The sequence below is a fragment of the Dendropsophus ebraccatus genome, chromosome 5, assembly GCF_027789765.1.
Source record: "Dendropsophus ebraccatus isolate aDenEbr1 chromosome 5, aDenEbr1.pat, whole genome shotgun sequence".
In the NCBI taxonomy this organism is placed as follows: Eukaryota; Metazoa; Chordata; class Amphibia; order Anura; family Hylidae; genus Dendropsophus; species Dendropsophus ebraccatus.
The window spans coordinates 147,610,421-147,626,520 of NC_091458.1; the positions used below are offsets into that span (position 1 = coordinate 147,610,421).

General features: G+C 50.0%; 1 protein-coding gene across 1 annotated transcript in view; it reads right to left on the minus strand.

The window, feature by feature from the left end:
• The window catches only part of LOC138793886 (putative transmembrane protein 244), a 62,726-nt gene extending 47,724 nt beyond the window's left edge, over positions 1-15,002 (minus strand). Inside the window, exon 1 of the mRNA XM_069972613.1 lies at positions 14,964-15,002. The gene's annotated coding sequence lies outside the window, so the exon portion shown is untranslated. The remainder of the gene's footprint in view (positions 1-14,963) is intronic.
• Between the last annotated feature and the right edge of the window lie 1,098 nt (positions 15,003-16,100).

Consider the following 16,100-nt stretch of genomic DNA (forward strand, 5'->3'; position numbering starts at 1 on the left):
ACCCTGTATCCGCCTGCCCTCAGTCCAGACTGGTCACCCTGTATCCCTCTACCCAAGCACAGACTGGTCAGCCCGAAAACCCCTGCCCCAACCCTAGACTTGTAACCCTGTATCCACGTGCGGCCACCCCAGACCGGTGACCCTTCATCCCCGTGCCCCTACCCCTGACTGGTCACCCAGTATCCTCCTGTATCCACCACAGCCTGGTCACCCTATATCACCATGCCCAGAAGCTTAGACTGCTCACCCTGTTTGCCCCTAATGTCAGTGTCATAATATTAGGTGTCCATGGAAGATATAGGTCATTAAAACATATATCTACATGGCCCAGGAACATATTATCACACCTATGCAGTTCTAGACCAAGAGTCTAGCCTGATTGTTATCAGTAATTAATAATGATATCAATTACCTGTCCTGCGATTCTTCCATTCCAGCTTCTCATGGGAATGTTCGTCTCCTTGCATGTTCTTTCTTCTAGTTCTCCACCTGCAGTAAAAAAAAAATCACAGGTGTGATAATATGTTCCTAGAATGGAGATCTTAATATATATGTAACACTCTAAAGATACTGCTCCCATGACCCTGCTTTGTTGTGTCCCTACCCTTACTCCAGACTGGTCACCCTGCATACTGTTGCCCCCACCTTAGACTAGTCACCCTGTACCCTTATGTCCCCGCCCCAAATTGGTCACCCTGTATGCTCCCGCCCCCATCCCAGACTTTTCACCCTGTATATCCATGGAACCACCCCAGGACTAGTCATTGTGAATCCCCCTGCCCCCACTCTCGACTGGTCACTCTATAAGCCTTTGCCTCCACCTAAGTCTGTTCACCCTATATACTTCTGCCCCCACCCCACATGAGTCACTCTGCCCCAAACCCAAACTGGTCACCTTCTATCCCCCTACACAAGCCCAGACTGGTCACCCTGTATCCCACTGCCCCCACCCTAGACTTGTTACCCTGTATCCTCCTGCCGCCACCCCAGATGGGTCACCCTTCATCCTTCTGCCCCTACCCCTGACTGGTCACCCAGTATCCTCCTGTTCCCACCATAGGCTGGTCACCCTACATATGCCCCCAAACCCAGACTGGTCACTCTGTTTCCCCCTATTGTCAGTGTTATAATATTAAGTGTCCATGGAAGAGAGAGGTCATTAAAACATATAATTAAATGACCCAGGAACATATTATCACACCTATACAGGTCTAGACCAAGAGTCTAGCCTGACAGTTATCAGTAATTAATAATTTAATAAAAAAAAAATAAAAAAAAAAAAAGTTCCCTCCCAAGATCATAGAGGGGGCAAAGAGAAGAGCTATGGAATTAAATAGAAAAGAACATTTGGGAAAGAAAAAAGGAGACGACAAGAAAGGAGAGAAAAGTGACATACAAGAAAATAGAAAGAATGATGTTAATTTTATTACTCGACATTCAGCCAATCATATACAAATAAAAAATATTTTAAAGAAAAATTGGAATATTTTACAGAGGGATCCGTTTCTAAAAGACTGTATAGGTAAAAGTCCCAGCATGATATATAGGAGAGCACAAACAGTAGCCCCCTCATATCCAGTTTTAAAAAAACAAATAAATGCGGCAACAACAACAAAAAAAAGAAAATATTGGTATTTTTAAATGCAATAAAAAAATGTGTAAAACATGTCATTATTTAGAGAACAATACGAAAAGCATTGAAAGTAATATCTCCAAAGAAAAAATAGATATCAAAACCTAAACTGTGGATCAGAGTATGTGATCTACGTGCTGGAGTGCCCGTGTGGCCTCCAGTACGTGGGTAGAACTAGTCAAACACTACGAAAAAGATTTAATACACATCGTTTCAACATCAAACAAAAATACAGGAAACACAGTGTGTCCCGTCATTTCGCTATGTTTCATAATGCTGACGATAGCCTACTGAAAGTATATCCAATAGAGCAAATACATTTCTCACTGAACAGATTTGCTAAATTATGTAAAAGAGAAAGTTATTGGATATTTAAATTAAACACCCTGGTACCAAATGGGCTTAACGAAACAATAGAACGAGTTTGAAAGGAGGGGGTTAATAAGGGAAGGGTTTTCCCACAAAATAAAAGTGGAAGTGACATCACAAAAGGGAGGGTATCCTCTAATATATAAATATGTGTGTTTAGTATATGTATTATCGTCCCTGATAAAGGAACTTGTAGTTCTGATACGCGTCGGACAGAATAAAGTTGTCTACTTGTTTTAGTTATACTCACAGCTTATTTCCAAGTGCGGTGTGCACCAATCCGGGTGTAGTGAGAGTTCACCCGGGAGGATTACCACGGGTTTCCGTAACACACATGCCGCAACTGAAGACTCTGGGAGGACTTCCAGCAGTAGAATACCGTCTATCAGGGCCGGACTGGGGCTGAAAAGCAGCCCTGGCACACAAGCCCCACCAGCCCACATATATATTCCCCACACACCTATTTCACTATGTTGAGCAGAATTTTTTTTAGCTTTACTACTGTCACATTATTTTCTTACATATGTGAAGTATTACTCCCTGCAGACTATAGAAGAGTATACAGCAGTGATATCCCATAGCAGATGTACACAGATGCTGAGAGTATACAGCAGTGGTCAGACAGTCACAGGTAGAATACAGAGCCATTACAGAGGATTTTTCCCCACTCCTGTCATTGTGCTGTTCCCCTATCCGACGCCTAAATAAATTATCTCAGACTGCTGACTAAATGGAATTCACAGACGCTGAAATAAATTCATAACCTGGACCCCAAAAAAAATGTATGACACAGGCCTAAAATGCATACCCCAACATGTAACTTCAGACCCCAGGCCACATTAACTTATACTGCAAACTCCAAAGGAAACACAGATCCAAGACTGCCTCTCCCCACACAGCTCAATCGCCTCAACCTCCAATCTCTCGAGTGCACCTCCTCCGTACTCCTCCATTCTCTATAGTGTGCACCACCTCCGTACTCCTCCATTCTCTATAGTGTGCACCACCTCCGTACTCCTCCATTCTCTATAGTGTGCACCTCCTCCGTACTCCTCCATTCTCTATAGTGTGCACCACCTCCGTACTCCTCCATTCTCTATAGTGTGCACCACCTCCGTACTCCTCCATTCTCTATAGTGTGCACCACCTCCGTACTCCTCCATTCTCTATAGTGTGCACCACCTCCGTACTCCTCCATTCTCTATAGTGTGCACCACCTCCGTACTCCTCCATTCTCTATAGTGTGCACCTCCTCCGTACTCCTCCATTCTCTATAGTGTGCACCACCTCCGTACTCCTCCATTCTCTATAGTGTGCACCTCCTCCGTACTCCTCCATTCTCTATAGTGTGCACCACCTCCGTACTCCTCCATTCTCTATAGTGTGCACCACCTCCGTACTCCTCCATTCTCTATAGTGTGCACCACCTCCGTACTCCTCCATTCTCTATAGTGTGCACCACCTCCGTACTCCTCCATTCTATATAGTGTGCACCACCTCCGTACTCCTCCATTCTCTATAGTGTGCACCACCTCCGTTCTCCTCCATTCTCTATAGTGTGCACCCCCTCTGTACTCCTCCATTCTCTATAGTGTGCACCACCTCCGTACTCCTCCATTCTCTATAGTGTGCACCACCTCCGTACTCCTCCATTCTCTATAGTGTGCACCCCCTCCGTACTCCTCCATTCTCTATAGTGTGCACCACCTCCGTACTCCTCCATTCTCTATAGTGTGCACCCCCTCCGTACTCCTCCATTCTCTATAGTGTGCACCTCCTCCGTACTCCTCCATTCTCTATAGTGTGCACCTCCTCCAGGTAACACAGAGGGGACACAACCAGAGTGACACTGCCAGGAGCCACACTGTGTGACAATGTGAGTGCGATGTGCTGCATCACCGGCTCTCACACACACCTGTCCTAGCTGATCTGCCTCTTTCTTGCACAGTAAACGCTTAGGGGAAGATTTATGAAAGGGTGTAAATATACACCTGGTGTAAACTGCCCATAGCAACCAATCACAGCTCAGCTTCCAGCTCTGGTAAAATATAAGAGGAGCTGTGATTGGTTGCTGTGGGCAGTTTACACCACGTGTATATTTACATCCTTCTTCTATGCCCCATATTTTTCACTTCAAGTCCGATCTGTGCCCCATATATTTGATTAAAGCCCCTCTATGCTCCAATTACTAGTGTCCCCCCCACAGTGCCCCCACCAGAGAAAAAAACAAACAAACAACAACTCTCCTGTGACCCGTTCCTGCAGCTCCTCTCCCGGCAGCGCGTGTCTTTTCTCTATAAGGCATCAGTGTGACTTCTGGTGCTGCATGGTTTTGCTGATGGCTTTGTAGTCCTAGTCCTACACACTACTTACCCCACCTGACCCCCCCCCCCCACACACACACACACACTACCCCACCTTAACCCACCCCCCCGGACCGCCTGGAAAACTGGGATACAGCCATAGCCATAGGCTGTATCCCAGTTTTCCAGACAGTCCTCCGGCTGTATCCACCCTCTCCACGGAGCGGCCAGACAGCGGGAATCAGAAACCGATAATTCAGGTTCTTACAAACCCGAACCTCAGCCGGTTCGCTCATCTCTACAGTAAAGTTAGTAGGTATGTGGGTTGCCCCCTGTATATAGAATCCCCTGCTGTGCTCCCATATAATAATAAGGCCACCTGTGCAGTGCCCCAATAGTAATAATCCCCCCTGGGCTGTCCCCATAGTAATAATCCCCCCCCCCGTGCTCTGTCCCATAGTAGTTATCCCCCTGTGCTGTCCCCATAGTACTCCCCCTGTTCTGCACCCCCATAGTAATCCCCCCGTGCTGCACCCCCATAGTAATCCCCCCGTGCTGCACCCCCACAGTAAGCCCCCTGTGCTCTGCTCCATAATACCCCCCCCTTTCACCCCACGCCCCCCCCCCCCCCCGCATCGCCAAATACAAACAAAAACATTATACTCACCTTATTCTGAAATACAGCGGGTCCTTCTCTCTTCTGATTTCCTCGCAGGCCGTATCCTCCCAATAAACTTGCGGTCCCGTGGGCTGTGGGTGGGCGGCACTATCGTCAGTCTGAGCATGATGTTTCGGAGGGGCGGCCGCTGACAGGGGCACACTAATTAAGATCCCCCCCCCACACTCACACACTACCCTACCTGACCCCCACACACACACACTCACACATTAGCCCACCTGACAAATCCCCCCCACACTCACTACCCCACCTGACACTCCACACACACTCACACACTACCCCACATGACCCACCACACTCACACACTACCCCACCTGACAAATCCCCCACATACGCTCACACTACCCCACCTGACAAATCCCCCACTCACGCTCACACTACCCCACCTGACAAATCCCCCACACACGCTCACACTACCCCACCGGACAAATCCCCCACTCACGCTCACGCTACCCCACCTGACAAATCCCCCACATACGCTCGCAGTACCCCACCTGACAAATCCCCCACTCACACTACCCCACCTGACAAATCCCCCACATACGCTCACACTACCCCACTTGACAAATCTCCCACTCACACTATCCCACCTGACAAATCCCCCCCCACACACTCACACTATCCCACCTGACGAATCCCCCCCACACACTCACACTATCCCACCTGACAAATCCCCCCCACACACTCACACTCACACTATGCCACCTGACAAATCCCCCACACACTCACACTATCCCACCTGACAAATCCCCCCCACACACACTCACACTATCCCACCTGACAAATCCCCCCCACACACACTCACACTATCCCACCTGACAACCCCCCCCCCCCACACACTCACACTCTCCCACCTGACAAATCCCCCCCCACACACTCACACTCTCCCACCTGACAAATCCCCCCCTCCCCTCTCCACTCCTCCACCTGACAATCCCGCCCCTGCCACCGCCTCCCCCCACCTGTCCGAATCGGCGCTTCTGCCACCTCACCCCTCCGTGGCCTGCTCCTTCCCCCGCAGCCCGCTTTTTTCCGTGCGGCCCGCTCCTCCCACCGCAGCTTGTCCCGTCCTGGCCCGCTCCTTTCACCGCAGCCCGCCCCTGCTCCTGGCGTGCTCAACCAATCAATGTGGAACAGGAGCGTGGGGCCGCTGCGACTGGCTTTTGTGCATGTACAACGCGTGCGCCACAGCCAGCCAAAGCGGCCCCACGCTCCTGCTCCGAGTTGATTGGATGAGCACGCCAGGAGCAGGGGCGGGCTGCGGTGGAAGGAGCGGGCCAGGACGGGACGGGCTGCGGTGGAAGGAGCGGGCCGGAAGGAGAGGAGCGGGCTGCGCGGTGGGAGGAGCGGGCCGCATCGGTGATTATTTTTTTTTTTTTATTGTGCAACCCGGGCGGCCCACGGACTGGTAATCCGGCCAGCCCAGCGGGCATTTGCCCGGCTTGCCAGATTACCAGTCCGGGCCTGCCGTCTATCCTAATATAAGCGATCCGGGCAACGGGGGGGAGTAGGTCGATCTCCCCTCCGAGAAGTAAGTGAACATTGGTTTATCTTTCCTTTCATTGTATAATAGAGCTGGTTTAGAAGTTGATCGCTCCCCACTTATACATTTTTCTTGTGCTTGTTGCCGCTTTCATCCACCTATACGAGCCAGAGCTCTCAACAGTGTCCGGAGGGTGCAGCGATCCCAGCAGAAACCATTGGATCCATGTGTATTGCCGTTGTTTCTTTGTGAGTGGTGTTTGCACCACTCACTAAGTGTAAGTGTGTTTTTTCTTTGGTGCCTTTTTTTGAGTTTCTATCTATAAGAATCTAGCCGCTCCCGCAGTATTTTTTCTCTATTTTTTTTCCAGTAATTAATAATTATATCAATTACCTGTCCTGCTATTCTTCCATTCCAGCTTCTAATAGGAATGTTTGCCTCCTCGCATTTTCTTTCTTCTCTTTGTCCGCCTACAGTAGAAGATAAATCACAGGTGTGATAATATGTTCCTAGAATGGAGATCCTAATATATATGTAACACTCTAAAGACACTGCTCCCATGACCCTGCTTTGTTGTGTCCATACCCCTACCCCAGACTGGTCACCCTATATACCCTTGCCCCCACCCCAGACTAGTCACCCTATATCCCCCTGCCCCCACCCTAGACGAATTATCCTATATCCCCTTGCCTAAAACCCAGACTGGACACCCTGTACTACCCTGCCCCACCCAATACTGGACAGCCTGTATCCATTTGTCTGAAACCCAGACTGTTAACCTTGTGTCCCTAATTCCAAGCCCAGACTGGTCAACCTATATCCCACTGCCCCACCTTTAACTGGTCACCCTTTATCCTACTGCCCTCACCACAGACTGGTAACCCTGTACCTCACTGCCCCCACCACAGACTGATCACCCTGTATCCTCCTGCCCCCATCCGAGACTGGTAACCCTGTATCCTCCTTCCTCCACCCAGATGGGCCATACTGTTTCCCCCTCATGTCACTCCAGACTGGTCACCCTGTAACCCCCTGCCCAAGCCCCAGACTTTTCATCCTGTATCCTCCTGCCCCCAGCCCAGACGGGTCATCCTGTTTCCATCTGCCCTGTTTCCCCCTAATGTCAGTGTTATAATATTAAGTGTCCATGGAAGATATAGGTCATTAAAAACATATATCTACATGGCCCAGGAACATATTATCACACTTATGCAGGTCTAGACCAAGAGTCTAGCCTGATAGTAATCAGTAATTAATAATTATATCAATTACCTGTCCTGCGATTCTTCTATTCCAGCTTCTGATGGGAATGTTCGTCTCCTTGCATGTTCTTTCGTCTCGTCGTCTACCTACACTGGAAAGAAATCACAAATTAGTAACTATCATAAAAAATTTTATTGTAAAAAGACTACACTAACTTTTCACAACTTTAGCATCCTTGCTACCTACCGACCTATCTTGTTGACTGCCTGGCTGCAACTAAACTGCTTGCCTGTCTAGCAGTTATATATGTCATCACAGCCTTGATGACATCATAGAACACTTTTGTGGCTTGCTAGCTGTAAACAACTTTATCTATTTGCTCTATTCTGGCATGGTATTGGAAGCAAAAAAAATGCTTTAGAAAAAGTACATTAGAAATGCATAGCCTCCTATGCTCTCACTTAGGAAGGTGATCATGACACACAGTGTGGTATACAAACTCGGCTAAGCACCCTTTTGGGGGTCTATTTTTTTTAAACACATTTGGGAGCGCAGCAACATATTAGGAGCCCAGGAACATATTATCACACCTATGCAGGTGCAGGTCAGGACAAGAGGGGAAATTCATGAAAGGGTGTAAATATACACCTGGTGTAAACTGCCCACAGCAACCAATCACAGCTCCTCCTATATTTTACCAGATCTGAAAGCTGAGCTGTGATTGGTGGCTGTGGGCAGTTTAAACCAGGTGTATATTTACACCCTTTCATAAATCTCCCCGTAGGAGTCTAGCCTTATATTTATTAGTAATTAATAATTATATTAATTACCTGTCCTGCGATTCTTCCATTTCAGCTCCTGATAGGAATGTTCATCTCCTTGCATGTTCTTTCTTCTCATTTTCCACCTACAGTAGAAAAAAATCACAGGTGTGATAATATGTTCCTAGAATGGAGATCTTAATATATAGGTAACACTCTAAGGACACTGCTCCCATGACCCTGCTGGACTGGTAACAACCCTGTACTTCACTGCCAACACTACAGACTGGTCACCTTGTACTACCCTGCCCCACCAAAAACTGAACACCCTGTATCCCTCTCTCCCAAACCCAGACAGTTAACCTTGTGTCCCTAATTCCAAGCCCAGACTGGTTAACCTGTATCCCACTGCCCCACCCTTAACCGATAACCTTTTATCCTACTGCCCTTACCACAGACTAGTAACCCTGTACCTCACTATCACCACCCCAGACTGGTCACCTTGTATCCCCCTGTCCCCTCCATAGACGGTTCAACCTGTATTCCCCTGCCCCCACTCTAGACAGGTCACCCTGTATCACACTGCGCCCACCCCAGGCTGGTCACCCTGTAACCCCCTATCCCCTCTATTGATGGGTCACCCAGCAATCCCCAGCCCCCACCCTAGACTGGTCACCCTGTATCCTCCTGCTCCCATCCAAGCTGTTAACCCTGTATTCTCCTGCCCCTATCCCAGACTAGTCACCTTGTATCCTCCTTCCTCCACCCGGATGGGTCACACTGTTTCCCCCTGACGTTACTCCAGACTGGTCACTCTGTATCCCACTGCCCTCACCCCAGACTAGTCACCCTGTAACCCTCTGCCCAAGACCCAGACTTGTCATCCTGTATCCCACTACCCCCACCTCAAACTGGGCACCCTGTATCCTCCTGCCCCAAACCCAGAATGGTCACCCAGTATCCTCCGGTTCCCACCTTACGCTGGTCCCACCTTACGCTGGTCACCCAGTATCCTCCTTTTCCCACCATAGGCGGGTCACCCTCCATATGCCCCAAGCCCAGACTGGTCACCCTATATCCCCCTAATGTCAGCATTATCATATTAGGTGTCCATGGAAGATATAGGTCATTAAAAACATATATCTACATGGTCCAGGAACATATCACACCGATGCAGGTCTAGACCAAGAGTCTAGCCTGATAGTTATGAGTAATTAATAATGATATCAATTACCTGTCCTGCGATTCTTCCATTCCAGCTTCTCATGGGAATGTTCGTCTCCTTGCATGTTCTTTCTTCTAGTTCTCCACCTGCAGTAAAAATAAATCACAGGTGTGATAATATGTTCCTAGAATAGAGATTTTAATATATATGTAACACTCTAAAGATACTGCTCCCATGACCCTGCTTTGTTGTGTCCCTACCCTTACTCCAGACTGGTCACCCTGCATACTGCTGCCCCACCTTAGACTAGTCACCCTGTACCCTTATGTCCCCGCCCCAGATTGGTCACCCTGTATGCTCCCGCCCATCTATACGCTGGGACCACAAAGATATTAGTTTGTGGATGAGGTTGATGGCGGCGCCGAAGGGTTTGGAGGCTGAGCAGTCCTTTCGGGATGGAGCCGGCGGATCTGGGGCTTTCTCGGGGCAGTCAGCCTCTTCCGGTAAGGGCTGCTGCTGGCAGTTTAACAAAAGCCACTGCAAGTTAGGCTCCGACTGCCGGTATAAGCATGAGTGCTCCGGCTGCGGGGAAGAACATGGCTTATCGAGATGTTTCAAGAAAAAAGGTAGAGGAGAAGTTAAATAAAAGAGGGGTGATGCCAGTGAGGTTGGAAAGGATGCCGCCGTATCACGCACGGTATCCAAATAATGCTGCGGAACAGTTGCTTAGAGAGGGTTTCAGTGGGGGTTTTCGAATCCCGGGCGGGCAAGGGGCTCCGGAGGGGCCGATGCGTAATCTGGCGTCCACGTTGGTTTGGCTGGATATTGTGACTTATAAATTGTTGAAAGAAGTTCTGTTGGGCCGGATGGCGGGGCCTTTTGATACGAACCCGCTTCCGGGATTGTGTGTCTCCCCTCTGGGCCTGGTGCCTAAGAAGGAGCGGAATAAATTTCGGCTTATTCATCACCTGTCGCATCCGGATGGAGCGTCCGTGAATGATGGGATAGACCCGGAGTTATATGCAGTTTCTTATACCTCGTTTGACGCGGCTTTGAAATGGGTGCACGGGTATGGGAAGGGGACACTGCTAGCTAAAACTAATATTGAGGCAGCATTCCGGTTGCTGCCGGTTTACCCGGAGAGTTTCCATTTGTTGGGGTGTTGTTGGCAAGGGCAGTTTTTGTGGACTTGTGTCTCCCAATGGGTTGCTCTATTTCTTGCGCCTTTTTCAAGACATTTAGTTCCTTTTTGGAGTGGGTGGTGCGACAGGAAGCTCAGGTGGCGTCCGTGTTGCACTACTTGGACAATTTTTTGTTTGTGGGGCCTGGGGGTTCGAGAGTTTGCGCGCCGTTGCTGCAGACCATCGAGCAGTTGGCGCAGTACTTTGGGATTCCGCTAGCGCTTGGCAAAACTGATGGACCGGCTACAGTGAGGCGGTTTCTGGGTATTGTCATCGATACTGAGCGCTGTGAGTGTGAGAAATTGGTGGAACTGAGAGAGGTGGTGAATGGGGCTTGCGGTAGGAAGAAATTGCATTTGCGGAAGCCTCAATCTCTGCTACGGCGTCTCAATTTTGCATGCCGCATTATGCCCATTATTTAACGAAATCCTTTTTGGTGCCTAGGGCTTTGCAGGGGTTTCGGAAGGGGTGTGTGGTGAGGGATGAGCGTAGGCCAGTGTCCCTTTCGATATTGCTTCAGCTGGTGACGGTGCTGCTGTCGGCGTGTTTGTCTGGGTACGAGCGCGGGCTGTTTGCCTTGGCCTTTTCTTTGCGTTTTTTGGGGCGTTTTGGATCTCTGAACTGGTGGGTCGTGGGCTAGTTCAGCGGTTTGTCCCGTGAGTTGTTATCAAGCCTTCTTGGTGGTGGGGCCGCCGGGCGGCGGTTCGCTGCTTAGGCATGTTGACTATACTTTCCTGTCCGTATATCAGTTCATACAGGTTTTTAGGAAGGTTTTGGGGTTGTTGGGTTTGCCAGCATCGGAGTATAGCTCCCATTCTTTTCGAATTGGGGTGGCCATGGAGGCAGCTAGGTGGGGGTTTGCCCCGGAGGTTGTCAAATGGATTGAGAGATAGGAGTCTGACAGGTTTCGCCTGTATGTTCGCCCTCAGTTGTTGTAATTGAGTTTTTTCTAGAATTTCGGGAGCCGGGGGAGTGCTGTTGAAAAGGGGTGCTATTGGTTTTATGTTGTGCCATTGTGTTTTTCAGGTGAACCTCCCTGCCTGGTGTGGATAGCTGGGCACTCTTATGTGTGTAGGGGGAGTGTGCGGGCAGATGTGCGGACCGATGGGCGGCAGCTGGGATTTCCAAGGTTCGCTGGCTTGGTTTCCCTGGCTTGATGTGGACCCGCATGTTGCCTGAGTTACAGTTCTTAGCCGGTATGGATCGTTGTCCAGATATCCTTGTGATCCATGCAGGTGGGAATGATCTGGGGGTGCGGGCCTCCAGGGCCATTATGCGGAACATGAAACTGGATTTGCTCGAGCTATGGTCGTCTTTCTCGGTTATTGTTATTGTCTGGTCGGATATCGTGGCCAGGCGGAAGTGGCGGCAGGCCAGGTCTGTGGCCAGCATTAATAAAACCCGGATGAAGATTAATAAAGTGGTGGGGTGTTTTGTGTCCAGGAATGGGGGTTTCGTAGTTTGGCATAGGGATCTGGAGGATGGGTCGGCTGATTTTATGAGCTCGGATAGGGTGCATTTGAATGCTATGGGGCAGGATCTGTGGAACTTGGGGATTCGAGATGGCATTTAGCGGGCTCTGGAGTTGTGGAGGGTCGACCATTTGTAAGGAAGGGGTCACAAATGGTCGTCATGGCCGAAGTGGGAGGGGTTTTTGAAGGCTTTGGCAATTGGATATTTCTGCGGATTGGAGGAGGAGTGATACATTCTCCTCCTTTACCTGTTACGGTAGACAATGTCCTGGGGCTGGGGTGTTATCCAGCTATAGTTTGGTCCCCGTGGGTAAGGTCCCCGGGGTGGTTTGTTAGGTCTCCCGGTGGGTGCCTTCGGGTTAGGTGACGGCGGCCGGAGTAAAAGTGGAGACCCCCAGTGTGTTATTATAGTAATGGAGTTGCAATTTGGGACATATAATTATATTTATGTGAATAAATGTTAATAGAACTGAAAGAATTATTTATATGTTATTTAACATGTTATTTATGTTTTAAATAAAGGTGCTGTTGGGGCCTTTTCTTCTAGCAAGGTGTCTGAGTGTTATCAAGGGGAGGGAAGGTTGGTATGTTGCACGGAGAGCTAGACTATCCCTTAGTCACGTATCCCCCTGCCCCCACCCTAGACAGGTTACCCTATATCCCCTTGCCTCAATCCCAGACTGATCACCCTGTATCCGCCTGCCCTCAGTCCAGACTGGTCACCCTGTATCCCACTGCCCCACCCTTAACTGGTAATTTTTTATCCTACTGCCCTCACCACAGACTGGTAACCCGGGTACTTGACTGCCAACACTACAGACGGGTCACCTTGTATCCCCCCGTCCCCTGCATACAGAAGTAAACCTGTAACTTCCTTCCCCCACCCTAGATGGGTCACCCTGTATCCTCCTACCCCCACCCAACACTGGTTACCTTGTAAACCCCTGCCAAATCCCCAGATTTGTCATCCTGTATCCTCCTTCCCCCAGCCCAGAAAATTCACCTTCCTTCCCCCTGCCCAAGACAGATCACCCTGTAACTCTCTGCCCCAACCCCAGACTGGTCACCTTGTATCCCTCTACCCCAGCACAGACTGGTCAGCCCGAAACCCCCTGCCCCAACCCTAGACTTGTAACCCTGTATCCACGTGCGGCCACCCCAGACCGGTGACCCTTCATCCCCCTGCCCCTACCCCTGACTGGTCACCCAGTATCCTCCTGTATCCACCACAACCTGGTCACCCTATATCACCATGCCCAGAAGCCCAGACTGGTTACCCTGTTTGCCCCTAATGTCAGTGTCATAATATTAAGTGTCCATGGAAGATATAGGTCATTAAAAACATATATCCACATGGCCCAGGAACATATTATCACACCTATGGAGGTCTAGACCAAGAGTCTAGTTATCAGTAATTAATAATGATATCAATTACCTGTCCTGCGATTCTTCCATTCCAGCTTCTCATGGGAATGTTCGTCTCCTTGCATGTTCTTTCTTCTAGCTCTCCATCCGCAGTAAAAAAAAAAAAAAATCTAAAGTGTGATAATATGTTCCTAGAATGGAGACCTTAATATATATGTAATACTCCAAAGACACTGCTCCTATGACCCCTGCCTTGTTGTGTCTCTACCCGAACCCCAGACTGGTCACCCTAAATATCCCTGCCCCCATCCCAGACTAGTCACCCTGTATCCCCCTGCCCCCCACCCTAGACGGGTTACCCTATATGCTCTTGCCTCAAACCCAGACATATCACCCTGTATCCTCCTGCCCTCAGCCCAGACTGGACACCCTGTACTACCCTGCCCCAACCAAGACTGAACAGCCTGTATCCCTCTGTCTGGCTCCCAGACAGTTAACCTTGTGTCCCTAATTTCAAACCCAGACTGGTCGACCTGTATACCACTGCCGAACCCTTAACCGGTCACCCTTTATCCTACCGCCCTCACCACAGACTGGTAACCCTGTACCTCACTGCCCCCTCTACAGACTGGTCACCTTGTATCCCTCTGTCCCCTCCATAGACGGTTCAACTTGTATCCCCCTGCCCCCACCCTAGACGGGTCACCCTGTATCCTCCTACCCCCACCCTAGACCAGTCACCCTGTATCCTACTTCCCCCACCCAGATGGGTCATTCAGTTTCCCCCTGACGTCACCCCATACTAGTCACCCTGTATCCCACTGCCCCCAGCCCAGAAGGGTCACCCTATTTCCTCATGCCAGGCAGGTCACCTTGTAACCCTCTGCCCCAACCCCAGACTGGTCACCTTGTATCCCCCTACCAAACCACAGACTGGTCACCCTGTATCCCACTGCCCCCACCCTAGACTGGTACCCTGTATTCCACTAACTCCACCTAAGACAGGTGACCCTGAAACCCCCTGCCCCAACCCTAGACTTGTTACTCTGTATTCTCCTGCCGCCACCCCAGACAGGTCACCCTTCATCCCTCTGCCCCTACCCCTGACTGGTCACCCAGAATCCTCCTGTTCCCACCATAGGCTGGTCACCCTACATATGCCCCCAAGCCCAGACTTGGTCACCCTGTTTCTCCCTAATGTGAGTGTTATCATATTAAGTGTCCATGGAAGATATAGGTCATTAAAAACATATATCTACATGGCCCAGGAACATATTATCACACTTATGCAGGTCTAGACCAAGAGTCTAGCCTGATAGTTATCAGTAATCAATAATGATATCAATTACCTGTCCTGCGATTCTTCCATTCCGGCTTCTGATAGGAATGTTCGTCTCCTTGCATGTTCTTTCTTCTCGTTGTCCACCTACAGTAGAAAAAAATAACAGGTGTGATAATATGTTCCTAGAATGGAGATCTCAATATATATGTAACACTCTAAAGACACTGCTCCCATGACCCTGCTTTGTTGTGTCCCTACCCGAACCCCAGACTGGTCACCCTATGTACCCCTGACCCCACCCCAGACTAGTCACCCGGTATCCCGCTGCCCCCACCCTAGACGGGTTACCCTATATGCTCTTACCTCAAACCTAGACACATTACCCTGTATCCTCAGGCCCTCAGCCCAGACTGGACACCCTGTACTACCCTGCCCCACCCAAGACTGAACAGCCTGTATCCCTCTGTCCCCTCCATAGAAGGGTCACCCTTTATCCTCCTACCTCAACCTCATACTGGTTACCCTGTATCCCACTGCCCCCACCCCAGACTGGTCACCTTGTATCCCTCTACCCAAGCATAGACTGGTCTCCCTGTATCCCACTACCCCCACCTCAGACTGATCACCCTGTATCCTCCTAACCCCACCCTAGACTGGTCACCTTGTATCCTCCTTCCTCCACCCAGATGGGTCACACTGTTTCCCCCTTCGCTCACCAAAGACTGGTCACCCTGTAACCCCCTGCCCAAGCACCAGACTTGTCATCCTGTATCCTCCTGCTCCCAGACAGGTCACCCTGATTCCCCCCTGCCCCTACGCCGGAGAGACCACCCTGTAACCCTCTGCCCCAACCGCAGACTGGTCACCTTGTATACCCCTACCCAAGCAAAGACTGATCACCCTGTATCCTACTGCCCCACCCTAGACTGGCACCCTGTATCCCACTACCCCCACCTCAGACTGGTCACCCTGAAACCCCCTGCCCCAACCCTAGACTTGTCACCCTGTATGCTCCTGCCCCCACCCCAGACGGGTCACCCTTTATTCCCCTGTCCCTGCCCCCGACTGGTCACCCAGTATACTCCTGTTCCCACCATAGGCTGGTAACCTTACATATGCCCCCAAACCCAGACTGGTCACCCTGTTTCCCCCTAATGTCAGTTTTATCATATTAAGTGTCCATGGAAGATATAGGTCATTAAAA